This window comes from Ictidomys tridecemlineatus, chromosome 14 (assembly GCF_052094955.1).
Source record: "Ictidomys tridecemlineatus isolate mIctTri1 chromosome 14, mIctTri1.hap1, whole genome shotgun sequence".
Taxonomy (NCBI): domain Eukaryota; kingdom Metazoa; phylum Chordata; class Mammalia; order Rodentia; family Sciuridae; genus Ictidomys; species Ictidomys tridecemlineatus.
The window spans coordinates 49,078,771-49,091,412 of NC_135490.1; positions in this window are offsets into that span (position 1 = coordinate 49,078,771).

Below are 12,642 nucleotides of genomic sequence, written 5' to 3' on the forward strand. Positions count from 1 at the left end.
ATAACTCGTGACATGCCCTATCAGAGCCCAAGTGAGAAATACTTAAGACACTTAAATCAGAGTCATTCGAGCAGAGAGAAACCAAAGCACATTATACCTCAGATATAGGGTCGGAGAAATATATAATGCGGGAATCCCATTATATACACAGATGGACACAGATGCCTGCATTGAGTCAGAGCCCCAGAACACAAACGGGCTGCAGTAATTCTTCAGAAAAGCAAAATTAATAGGCGATGCCTCTCTGTATCTCCCAATATATAAAACATTATATTATATATTACAGTAGAAAGAGAGATTTATAAGATTCATTTAAGAAATTTGTAAGACATGTAAATATAGACAGCTATAGAGATAGATATAGATGAGATATATAAAGAAATTTATTTTGAGGAATTGGTTCATGCAACTGTGGGGGCTGGCAAGTCTGAAATATGCAGGGGAGCTCAGCAGGTTGGAAACTCAGACAGGAGTGGATGTTAGAGTCTTGAGTGTGAAATTTGTAGGGCAAGCTGGCAGGCTGGAAGCTCAGGTACTATTTCTGTCATATCACAGAATTCCTTTTCTAAGAGGCCTGAGTTTGGGCTCTTGAGGCCTTCAACTGATTGAATGAGGCCCACCCTCTCCAAAACGGTTAATCTTGACTAAGCTCCCAGTGATGTTATGTATTTATTCTATCTCCAACTACCTTCATAGCTAAATCTAGACTAATGGTGCATAAAACAACTAGGCACGGTATCTTAACAAAGTTGACACATGAAATTTGATCGTTTCAACTACCTGGACCCCTCTCTCCTTCCTCCTTTTGGTCTCCTGCTAGAGCCTCCTATTATTCAACAGGAATATCACCCATCAGTCAAGGGTTAAGAAAATCCCCCGATATAATCCAGAAAGGCTAGGATTTTTAGGACATACAGACTCATCCCTTCCTCTCTGCTACCACTGATTCCATCCACCCATACACAGGGAGGAAAATATTTTTGAAAATAGTGTTTGTTATTGATAGCACTTTACATCATTTTTTTCTCGTAGTTTTATATTCCAAATTTTTAAATTTTGTTTCGTTTTGTTTTCAACATCAGGCCCTGTTAAAGCTCTATGGTAGTTACAAATACATAGCTTAAATGGGTGAGATTAGATAATTTACTAGAGTTAAAAAGCCAGAGAGTGGTAGATGGTAAGATTTGTTCCCAGGTCTTCAAGCATTCATTTCCTTGGTGTGTCATCTCCTTCCTATCAAAGAATCATGCACATGATTCTAGGGTATCAACAGAATGAATTGGACTTAGCGCCCCTGAGCACATTTGGAATCAGCACATTAGGAATCAGCAGGAATGGGAAATTGCCTCAGAATCCAAAGCTTTAATTCTCTATTTCAACAATGTCTCTTATTAATGAGTAATAAAACATGAAGTAGGTGTTGACACCTAGATTTCATTTGTACAACCTATTATGTTTCTTCACAATAAAGTGGTATATCAGTATGTGTTCACTGATAGCAAATGAGGATTTTTTTGAAGAAGGTGTTCTCTTGATTAGTATGATTATCTGCCACACTTATCTTAGCTATTTCAGACTTAGCTTGCTTTATTTTTTTTTCCAGATCATTCCTAAGTCTGGTGCTAAACAGTGGTGTATATATATATATATATATATATATATGTATATATATATATATATATATATATTTTTTAACAGAAAGTAACTCTTCACATCCAAACTCTGTTACTTGTCTGAATACAGATGCCTACTGTTCCAAGGCTTTATATTTCTCTGCTCGCTTTGTTTTATTTTGAAAGATATGCTATGTTGACTTTATTTCTGTTTGAAAATCCATTAGCTTATCAACTTCATTTTATGGTAATGGAGAATGGCATTTGATACTTTCTAATTTCTTACTTTCTTCATACAGTGAGCACAGGATGAGCTAAGTGTTTTGCATAGCGATTTCTAGAGTATAAATCAGTTTTATCTCAAACACCTTTAGATCAGGGGTCACCACAGTTATTCTATAAAGAAGGTAAGAGTAAACATTTTAGGTTTTGAAGGCTTTGTGATCTCTTTCACAACGATTATACTCTGTCACTGTAGCAGTCACGGAGCAATAGAAAACAGAGAGGAAAATGTTCATGGCTTCTTCAAAAAAAAAACTTTATTTAGAAACACTAATTTGAATTTCATATAATTATCCCTTTTAAAAAATTTTAAAAATCATATAAAAAGTAGAAACTATTGCTCTTTCATAATTGCTCTTTCTATTAATTTTGGGTGGACTTGACCCCTCACTGTTTTGCTGACTCATGCTTTTGAAAAATCCCAAAGCACTCCTCTAACAGAGATGCATAGCACATCTATCTCACAATTTCTGAATGCAAACATTAGAGAGGTATAACTATTGTGCAGTTTTCTACGGGGTATTTTCTGAGCTTCCTCAGTCTTCCCAGATGACTGAGAGCACTAAGTATCTCGCTCTCCTTTACATATTCCTTGTAGTTTCATTGTGGATCTGGGTATGTAACTTAGAAGACTGATGAGAGCTTGTGAGCAGAGCTTTTCATCTGCTGTGTGGAATACCCTGAAGTTGGCTTCCCCCTCCTACTTACTCTTGAAGAGTTTGGAATCTGGAGACTTCTTGGTCACAACCTTTATTTCTTAAGGAATACAAAAGTTCAACATGAACAGCTATAAGGAAGTTATAAACTTTTTTTTCGAGGATTTCCAAATAGAAAACCCTAAAGCAGTGGTTCTCAACTTTAGCAACATGATAGTATCACCCAGATAGACTTTAAAATTCCTAACATTGAAACTGCAAGCCAAGCTGATTAAATCGAAATCTTTGAAGGTAGGTTTCAAGCATCAGTAATTTTTAAGACACCAAAGGACAATTGTATATATAAGCTTAGTTGAGAATTCTTTTCTAAAACAAGGGTGCTGTGTTTGAAAGGACAGAATTGTAGCTACCAACACACACAGTGTAGGAGGTATAACAGGTTGCATACATGTGTGAATACACACACACACACACACACACACACACACACACACAAAGAAAAACTCAAAGACCCAAGGATTTTCATGTTTTATAATGCAGAACAATTTCTCTTGATTTTCCAGTCTTTTATTTAAAAGTTAACATCTTTAGAAATTATTTACATGGCCACTATCATCTCCCCCAGAAATAATTCCCAAATATACATTTCTGAATCCAGAGAATAAGAAAACATATTATGTTATGTTTATTATCTATCAACTAATGCAAGCAAAGGAAAACCTGGCTTTTGATTTCTTCATGACTCCGTATTAGAACATTTTGAAAGTGAAAGTGTGTTAGTAAAATTGATATTTATTGACATAAATTGAAAAGTCATCTAATGTCATGGTTTGGGGGTCACAAAATGGATAGTATTAGTTTGGTTTTTGTTGCCATAGGAAAATACCAAGGCTAGGTAAATTATATAGGAAAAATGTTTAGTTATATTATAATTTTAGATGCTGGAAGTCTTAGTCTGGGAGGCCCCATCTGTCCAGCCATTAGTGAAGGCCTCTAATTATAACACCACATCTCAGATGGCATCAGGTGGGAACCCATGTACGTGGGGATGAGTCACATGGACTTAAGAAGGCAGAACAGAAAGCAGGAGAGTGAGGAGGGACCAGGCCTACTGTTTTTATGATCTAATTTTGTTTATACCATCTGGAATTCTAAAATAACAGCTCATTTATGCACATATATACACTCTTACCAAAGCTCTGCACCAATTTGTACTGATTTGTCTGTAGACTCTAACTCCCATCTAACTGAATGAAAGATTATAGGTTGAAGTTGATCATGACAATGGATTTTTCTGTATTTGGGAAAGTCAGAATATCTTACCTATTCTGATCAACTAACTTCAGCCTTAGTATAGAAATGTGATGATATACCTGAAGAACAGTTTAGAGAAAAAATGTTTTTTTTCATTAAAAATGAATTCTATTGATTTTATAGATTTCTAAAAATCATTTTTGTTATTCATACTCCATGAATAGAATGATATCATTTTAATGGTAAATATAATAATAAAATGAAGATAATCATCTCTTTCTTGTAATACCAATCTCTAAGTTATTGGACATCATATACAAAACATTTGGGGTTTTTATCTGTAATTATCAATACTGTAAAAGTAGGGGCAAATATTATAAAAAAGCCAAAAATCTATTTATTCAATTGTGCAAAAATTAATTGCATCAGTGTTTATCTATGAATCTGTAGTGCTTCCCTAGTGATAGTCCACAAGGCACAATCAGCAATGGCATTTGCTCTGAAGGTTGTTGATCTGACTACTTAATTTTGATCTTCCACTCATAAATGGAATAAATTTTGATGAATTACCTAATCTATTTCTCTCTTGTTTTTTTTTCCCCTCTGAACATGTGCATCATTACTTGTCACATAAATTCATTATGGGACTCATAGCAATATCCCATGTGAATCTCTTTGAACACTCTTTGGCCATCCACCATAAGCACTCAATACATTTGAGCTATTATTTTGACTTGCTTCTGGGATTTTTTTTTAATAAATTAATAGAGAAAATTCAATGAAACTAAAGGGCAGTTCTTTGGACATATGAATAACATGGGAAAACAATGGATAAATCAAAAAATACATAAAGAATACAAAATTTAGCATTACACAGACATGCAAAAGAGTCAACAATATTGGTTTCCTAAACATTAGCAAGACAATGAGGATATATTATCAATAACTATATTTCATACATTTCATAATTTAGATGTAACAGACCCATTATTTGATGGATTGAAACTATTGACACTCTTTCAAGACATAATATATAAAATGACTAGTACTACACCTAGTAAAAGTAATTGAATTATTAGCTAAAATGTTGCCAAAAATGAAAATATGAAGCACATATATTTTAATGGTGAATTTTATCAAGCAAACATTTAGGAAAAACCATTCCTAATTCTACGTAAAAAATTTTCAGGTATTTTAAGAGAAATAAACATTTTCCAACTCACTTCATAGGACAATCAACATCCTAATGATAAAGCCAGATAAAGATATTATAAGAAAATTACAGGTTAACATCTCTCATGAATATAAAAGCAAAATATCCTTAACAAAGTATTAGAAAATTGATTTCAGAAATGTATAAAATAAGATTTTATGTTATGCTCCTCTAGAATTCATTCCCAGAAGTAACACTGTTTCTACAAAAAGAAATCAACTAGTGTACTTTATCATGTTAGATTTTCAAAAGTATACTGGAAACTATAGCAAATAACAAAGAAAAAAGGGGCATACATTGAGAAGAAAGAAATTAAACAACTCTTAATTTACAAATAATATAATTACCTATGTAAAAAGTTCTGCAGTAGAAAACAAAAAGCTAAAGTGATTATATACATGTATAGTTTATAGTACATGTGATTATATAATAATTGTTTAGAAGTTATTATAACAAGGTTGCAGAATATTTGGTAAATAGGAAAAATCAGTTGTTTTCACATATTACAAATGAAAAAACGGGATATGATATTAAATACAAAATATCATATATCTCAATACCCCCAAAAATGAAATACTGCCATATCTATAAAAAATATGCACAAGCTCTATATGAGGAAAACTACAAAACTCCAATGAAAGAAATCAAGAAGAATTAAATAAGTGAAAAGATAACAATTGGGTATATACATGCATAAAGATGAATATAGGCAGAGAAGTTATATACGTCACAAAATTAACTCTAAATGGATCATAAACCTAAATGTATACTGAAAAATTATATATTGCAAAAAAATAACATTGGAAGGAAATCTAGATGAACTTGATTTGGCTATGACTTTTAAACTTCTAAAATCAAATGTGTGATCCATGAAAGAAAAAAATTAATTATCTGGACTTTATTAAAATTAAAATCTGTGAAATAAAATGTCAAGAAAATTCAAAGATATATCACAAAGTGGGAGAAAATATATGAAAAGGCTTATCTGATGTATGACTGTTATCCAAAATATACCAAGAACTCTTACATCTTAACTATAAACAACACAACCAATTTAAAAAATAACACAAAGACTTTAACAGATAGCTCACAAAAGATGACATAAATATGTCAAATAAAGAATATGAAAAGATGCTCCATATTATATGTGATCAAGGAAATACAAATTAAATCAATAATGATAAACCACTATATATGTATTAGAATTAACAGTATACATATTTTTGACAATACTAATTGCCAGAAACTAATAATTTTTAACACTTGGATGTCATTAACATGTCCTTTAGGGAGTGAATGGATAAACAGGTATGTCCACAAAAGGCAATATTATCTAAGAAGAAATGAGATACCAAGCCATGGAGAAAAGGAGGAAAATTAAATGCATATTGCTAGGTGAAAAGAACCAGTCAGAAAAGTGGCAGATTCTGTGATTTAAACTAGATTATATTCTGGAAAAGGCAAAACTATGGAGACTGTGAAACTATCAGTGGTTTCCAGGAATTAGTGGGGATAGAGATCTGAATGGGTGGAGTGTAGAGTATTTTTAAAACAGTGAAGCTATTCCACGATAAAATAATGGATACATGTCATTATAAATATGACCGAACACAATACCAAGATTGAACCTGAATAAAAACTAAGAAGTTTGTGTGATTTTGATGTAGTTTCAGCAAATGTCATTAATTCAGCAAATCAGTCTTATGGGAGATGTTGAGAACTAAAGAGGATGGACATGCGTGAGAGCAAGAGGTATACAGGACAACTCTGTGCCTTCAGCTCAATATTACCTTGAGCCAAAACTAATCAACATATAAACATTTTTTTTATTGAAAGTATTCATTTCTAGTATCATGTATTTGACTTCAAGGACCATGATGCAGATAAATTCTAATGCCCCTTCCTTAAAATTCACTCTTACTACTACATTATTTAGACTCCTAATTAATTTGTAAACTTAACTCACTTGATCTCAATAATAATTTTCTGATCACTTTTCATAAATGACATTAGGGAGGATTCTAGGCAAAGGAGCTGGTAGTCAGGGAAAGGTACAGAACTCAAGTGAGGCAAGAGAGGCAGATTTCATAAGAAAGAGAAGAAGGCAAAGTAGCATTGAAGAGCTCAAAGCATGTGGGTATTCACTAAGAAGCAAGGAAGAATTTGCTAATGATGGTGTTGAGAGAGAGTGCCTCAGTGTCCCTTGTATGTACATGCACCTTATAAAATGTTTTGTTCCAGACTATCATATCAAAGCTGTTGTTTAGCAAATGAGGTTGGAAGATTGAGACAGTATTCCCACCCTCCATGTGGGAAAGTACAATGCTTTCTAGAAAAATAAAGATAAGACTTTTTCTGGGACCCAGTTTGGACAAGGTTGCTACTATGCTAGTTATGTGAAGAATAAGAGTTTCCCATGTCTGAGGTTCCTCAATTGAGACTAAGCCCCACTGTGTGCAGAATATTCTCCTGCACTGTTCTGATTCTCATCTGTGGAATGAATGCATACAGTGAGCTTTTGGTGTTAGCAGTAATGTTCCATATCTCTGTGCTAAGAGTCTGCTGTGTGCTGCTACCATCTATGAACCAGCTAGCAGGCTGACTTCCAAGTAGGGTGAAGTATCAGAACCTTGACCAACGCAGATCTTGACAAATAAATGTTATCATTTAGATACCATGCTAAGGACACTACATCTACTTAATTCAATCTAATCTTCACAGTTGCCCAGTGGATTATATTTTACCTAATTTATAGAAGAGGACATTGGAAATTAGAGTGCTTAACTAACCTCAGGGTCAAACTTCAAAGCAGCAGCAGTATCACTGACATAAAGATATTCATATCAACCATAGCACCTGAGTTTAGCTACTAATGGACTCCCTGGATAGTTGTATTTTAAAGGAAGCATTATAATGATCATAATTCTTAGAAATGAAACCTGATCTGGTATATGAGATAAATGCAAAATGACGGAAAATTAGGCCTGATGCAAATTTAATATCTTATTGGAAGAAGTAATACCTTAAATTGTAGAATTTTAATAAAAAAGTCATTTTGACTAACCTAGTTAAGTAATTATATCCATATCTTCTATTTATATGAAGAGACTGTAATATCAGAAGGTCATAATAATCTGTCCAAAATGTAAAACATTTTTGTCTCAAATAATTGTGTTCCTTCATTTTGTCATGCTTCAATGTGGCCAAAATCTGTAAGGGAATTATCTGATAGAGGACTGGCTGACATTTAAAGGTTTTTAAAGGTGTACATGGATATACCTGTTATATTTTCAAAATGTGAAGCAGTAATGACATACCAGAATTTAACATAAATTGGAAATTCTTTTTAGTAAAATGATATTTTTCCATGATATGCTTGAGTATTTCAAAGAATAAGAATCTGAAATTATGTATCAATGTATGATAAAATATTTACTTCTGAAGAAAATTAAGTGCCTAATTATTTAACATATAGGTTTGGATTTTCTAGTAGGTACAGCTTGTTCTATAAGTATAACACTAATTTTATTGATACAGTACTCTACAGTATCTAGTATATGAGATAAATGCAAAATGATGTGATATAAGAGACACTATTGTTCTCAATCAGTAGGAGAAGACAACGGACCAATTTCTTCAAATACAGAAGGACTATGTTATTTCATCTAACATTAAATTCTTAGGCATACTGTTGTCCAATCCTATGATCAAAATAAAGAATTTTCTTATATTCAAAGTCTGCCAACACTCCACCATCTACATCTACCTATAAAGACAATAACAAAATATATATGGCCAAACAAAGCTAAAAGAAATGTTATAAAAAAGTAAAGATAATGAATCAGTAAAAATGTAGGTACAGTGCAAGAGTGGAATATATGAGAGTTACAGATGTAGGTTTATTTCAGGTTTAGAAAACATCTGCACTGGATCACAAGGAGAAGAAAGTATAGACAAAGTGCCCTGTGGAGAGCACTGATATGCCCACTTACCCAATCTTCCTAATACTGATTATTCATGGCACAAGGGGTAGCTTGAGTCTCTTATCCACTGGGGTTACCATTCTCCCAAGCTCTCATGGGGGAAAGGGGTCCACGGGAATCCTGAGCACATGGTGGATCTGTGGCACAACTGGGAAAGGGGGCTTAGGAGCTGCCCAGCTCTCTCCCTTGAGAAGACTTTTAGCAAACTTAGCACTGTTACCTTGGAGGAAGACATTCCCTGTATTACTGTGAATGGAAATGAATCTTGGAGAAGCAAGTGACTTTCACTACAAGGTAATTAAATATGTCCCACTCAAGGCTGGAGGGAAAAATTATCCCAGGAAGGTTTACTTGAAAACATAGATTGAAGAGTCAAAAACACTATGGAGAATTTCTTCCCTACACAGCATGGGGGATGTGAGCAGTATTTTGGAATAATTTATGAGACTAACGGATTTGGGAAAAAATCCTTCAGTATATAAGCCACATACCAATAAACTAATGGTGTATGGTTCTTTCAAAACAAAAACACAAGGAACAAAAGAGAGCTATTTAGAAACTCTGTGGAGAGAATTAAGAAACCCAAGAAACAAAAACACATGGCCTAGGAATGAATTCAGGATAAAATAAATGCAAATAAAGTCAAGTCAGAAAAAAATTCCTCAAATACAAGATTAAAATTTTACACAACTTTAAGCAACTCATGATGGTAAAAAGAGGATCTCTTTGATCTTGATATTGTCATTTTATTGGTACATCACTTGGAACTAGATATTGGTGATGAACATAGATCCATGGCATAGTATATCACATTGCAATAAAATTATTTACAGACATAAGAAACTCTACGCTTTTTTCTAATCAATAAAGTGGGGTTTTAGGGGCTGGTGCAGGTTACAGTTGATCTCATTGAATTACTTAGTGTTTTACCATATACACAAATTATTATTGAAATATAGAAACTCAAATTCAAAATCTTTGGGAGACATTTTAAAATTCTCTTATTGTGATTCAGAAATATATTTCTCTGTGGCTGTTTTCTCAGGTTATTAATAAATATTCATTGGTGACTTATTTTTCTTTAGTTGAATTCTGTTATTACTGTTGAAAAAATTCCTTTATGGTGATACAACTGTCAAATTTTCAGTAAAAACTTTCATTACAAAAAAGAAAGAGTAACTAGAGATCTCATTTTCAGAAAAATCCAACATAAAACCGCATACATTGTCTTCTTAAGAAAATCTGACATAAATTTCGATCAAGAAGGGTGCTTAAATACCACATTTTGGTGAGGATACAAAAGAAGAAAAAGACGTGATAAAAAGGAAACTGAGAAAATAAAACTGTTTCATATCCAAATTCAGAATACATAATAATGTGGAAATTCTCATCATCAAGTCATTTTTGTTTAGGGATATATATTATACTTTCATTATGAGCAATGTCTTGGGGAAATAATGTATTGAATCATTGAACAGATTTGTGATTTTTGGTAATATCATCTCAAATGATTTTATGTTTTCCTGATTTTAGTGATTCTGTAAAACTAATAAAACAGTGGTGATTTTGCCAAAAATAAATAAAAATTGGCATTAATGTAATTTAGAAGAAAATATGTGAGAGATTAATTAGTAACACATTAAGTAAGTTGTCCACCACTACCATAATGATCTTCGTGAATCACCCTGGAAACATGAAAAATCCGCAGGGGAAGATACAAACAAGACATTAAGAAAAGAAAGCTAAATGTTGCATCCTTCCTTGTTGGCATCTCAGAAACTTTATTATGTAATATTTTATGAAAATTTGGCTCCAGAAAATATACACTCTCAGGAGTTGGCCAAGATTGTAGTTGACATAAGCTACTAAATCTTAGACATTCAACAAGTAACACAACATGATTAACATTGCTTTTTTAAAAAAATATATATGCATAACTATTTGCTTGCACTCAATTTACTCTTAAAAGCTGATATCATTCTTTATATATCTCTGCTTGGTTACTAATGTAATATATACTATAAATTATTTTACACATGTCATCAATGCCATATATTTTTAGTGAAAAAGCATAGATGATCTAATAGAATAGAAACTCTGAAGAGCTAGCTTGATAATATAGTTAGGGTAAGCCAGGATAGGTTGAAATTCTCTCCCTAACACTTTTTAACTGTGTTACTTTTGCTTGGTTAAATAACTTCTCTGTATTTTAACCTAATTATTTCTAAAATAACTATATAAGCAGCATACACTTCATAGGATTTTCTGAGGATTAAATGAAATAATACATGTAAAGTAACTAAAGGAGTATCAAGCTTATATCAATGAGGGTTAAATGGCATAAGTCCAGTTCTTTTTTTTTTTAGTCCAGTTTTTCAAATTACTAAAAAGTTAAGTTCAACCTATTTAAGGGATTTAAACAGTTTTTATAAAAGTCACAAGTCTGGCCTGAAATCAGTCTTTTTGAAGTTAGAAAAAATATACAGAGGGTAGGCTAGGAAAAGTTAGAAAGGTAGCCTGGTAACTATTTCAAATTAAAGGAAAGTCCTTTAATTATTTGAGTTTTAATTTCCTCAAATGTCAACTGCTCTACAGAAAATAGTCTTCACTTTCTCATACTTGACATCTACATTTTGTTCACTCAACCCCACCACAGTGGTGGAAATGAATTATATGTTGGGGATAGGAGACAAACTGTAGTGGGAGACAGAACGTTTATTGCATCTTATATAATATGCCAAGTAATTTATTTACATTATTTCATTTAACTCACACTAGATGCTCTTTCTACGGTTGTAACTGACATTTTAAATGCAAATACTTGTGGTCATTTCTCAGGCTTTATATTACTGAACATTGCTTCTGTATTAAGGAGTTTTGTTTCTCATTTGAATTCCATCAATTCCTCCATAGGTTCTCCTTCCTCTTCAATGTATGTGCCTGTGTTATAGTTTGGATGTGAGGTTGTCTCACTAGAGCTCCTGTGTTAAAGCAGGAATGTTTGAAGTAGTCAGAATATGAAAGCTGTAACTGAATTAATGAATTAATCCATTTCATAAATCAATAAATCTGAAAGTACTACTTCACTGAGTACTAACTGTATGCAGATGAGTGTGGCTGGAGGATATGGGTCATTGGGGTCCATGTATTTTGGCCCCCTGGCTCCCTCCTCTTCTGTATCTGTTGAATATTACTACTCTGCCATGCCCTATAGCCATGATGTTCTGCCTCATCTCTTTCCCAGAGCATCAGAGCCACCAGTTAATGAACTGAACCTCTGAAATGGTGAGCTCAAAATAAACTTTTCCTTTCCACATTGTTATTCTCAAGTACTTTGGTAACAGCAATGGAAAACTGGAAAACTCACCTAGTTCTTCTCACTTGTGCACATCATTAGATTTTATCCACTGTAGTGGTTTGATTATTAACTGGGTCTATTCCAACCCAGATCTCTAACCTTAGATATGTAAACATGATGGTGTCTAAACATGGCAGTCCATAGACACCTTAAACACATGGTGTCCAATACCAAACTTAACATCCTTCCTATCTCATATGGACATTGTACCAATTTTTTATCAGTTTTATCAGCACAGTCTTTTCAAGAGTTACCATTAATTTGCCTCTTCTTTCCTATATTT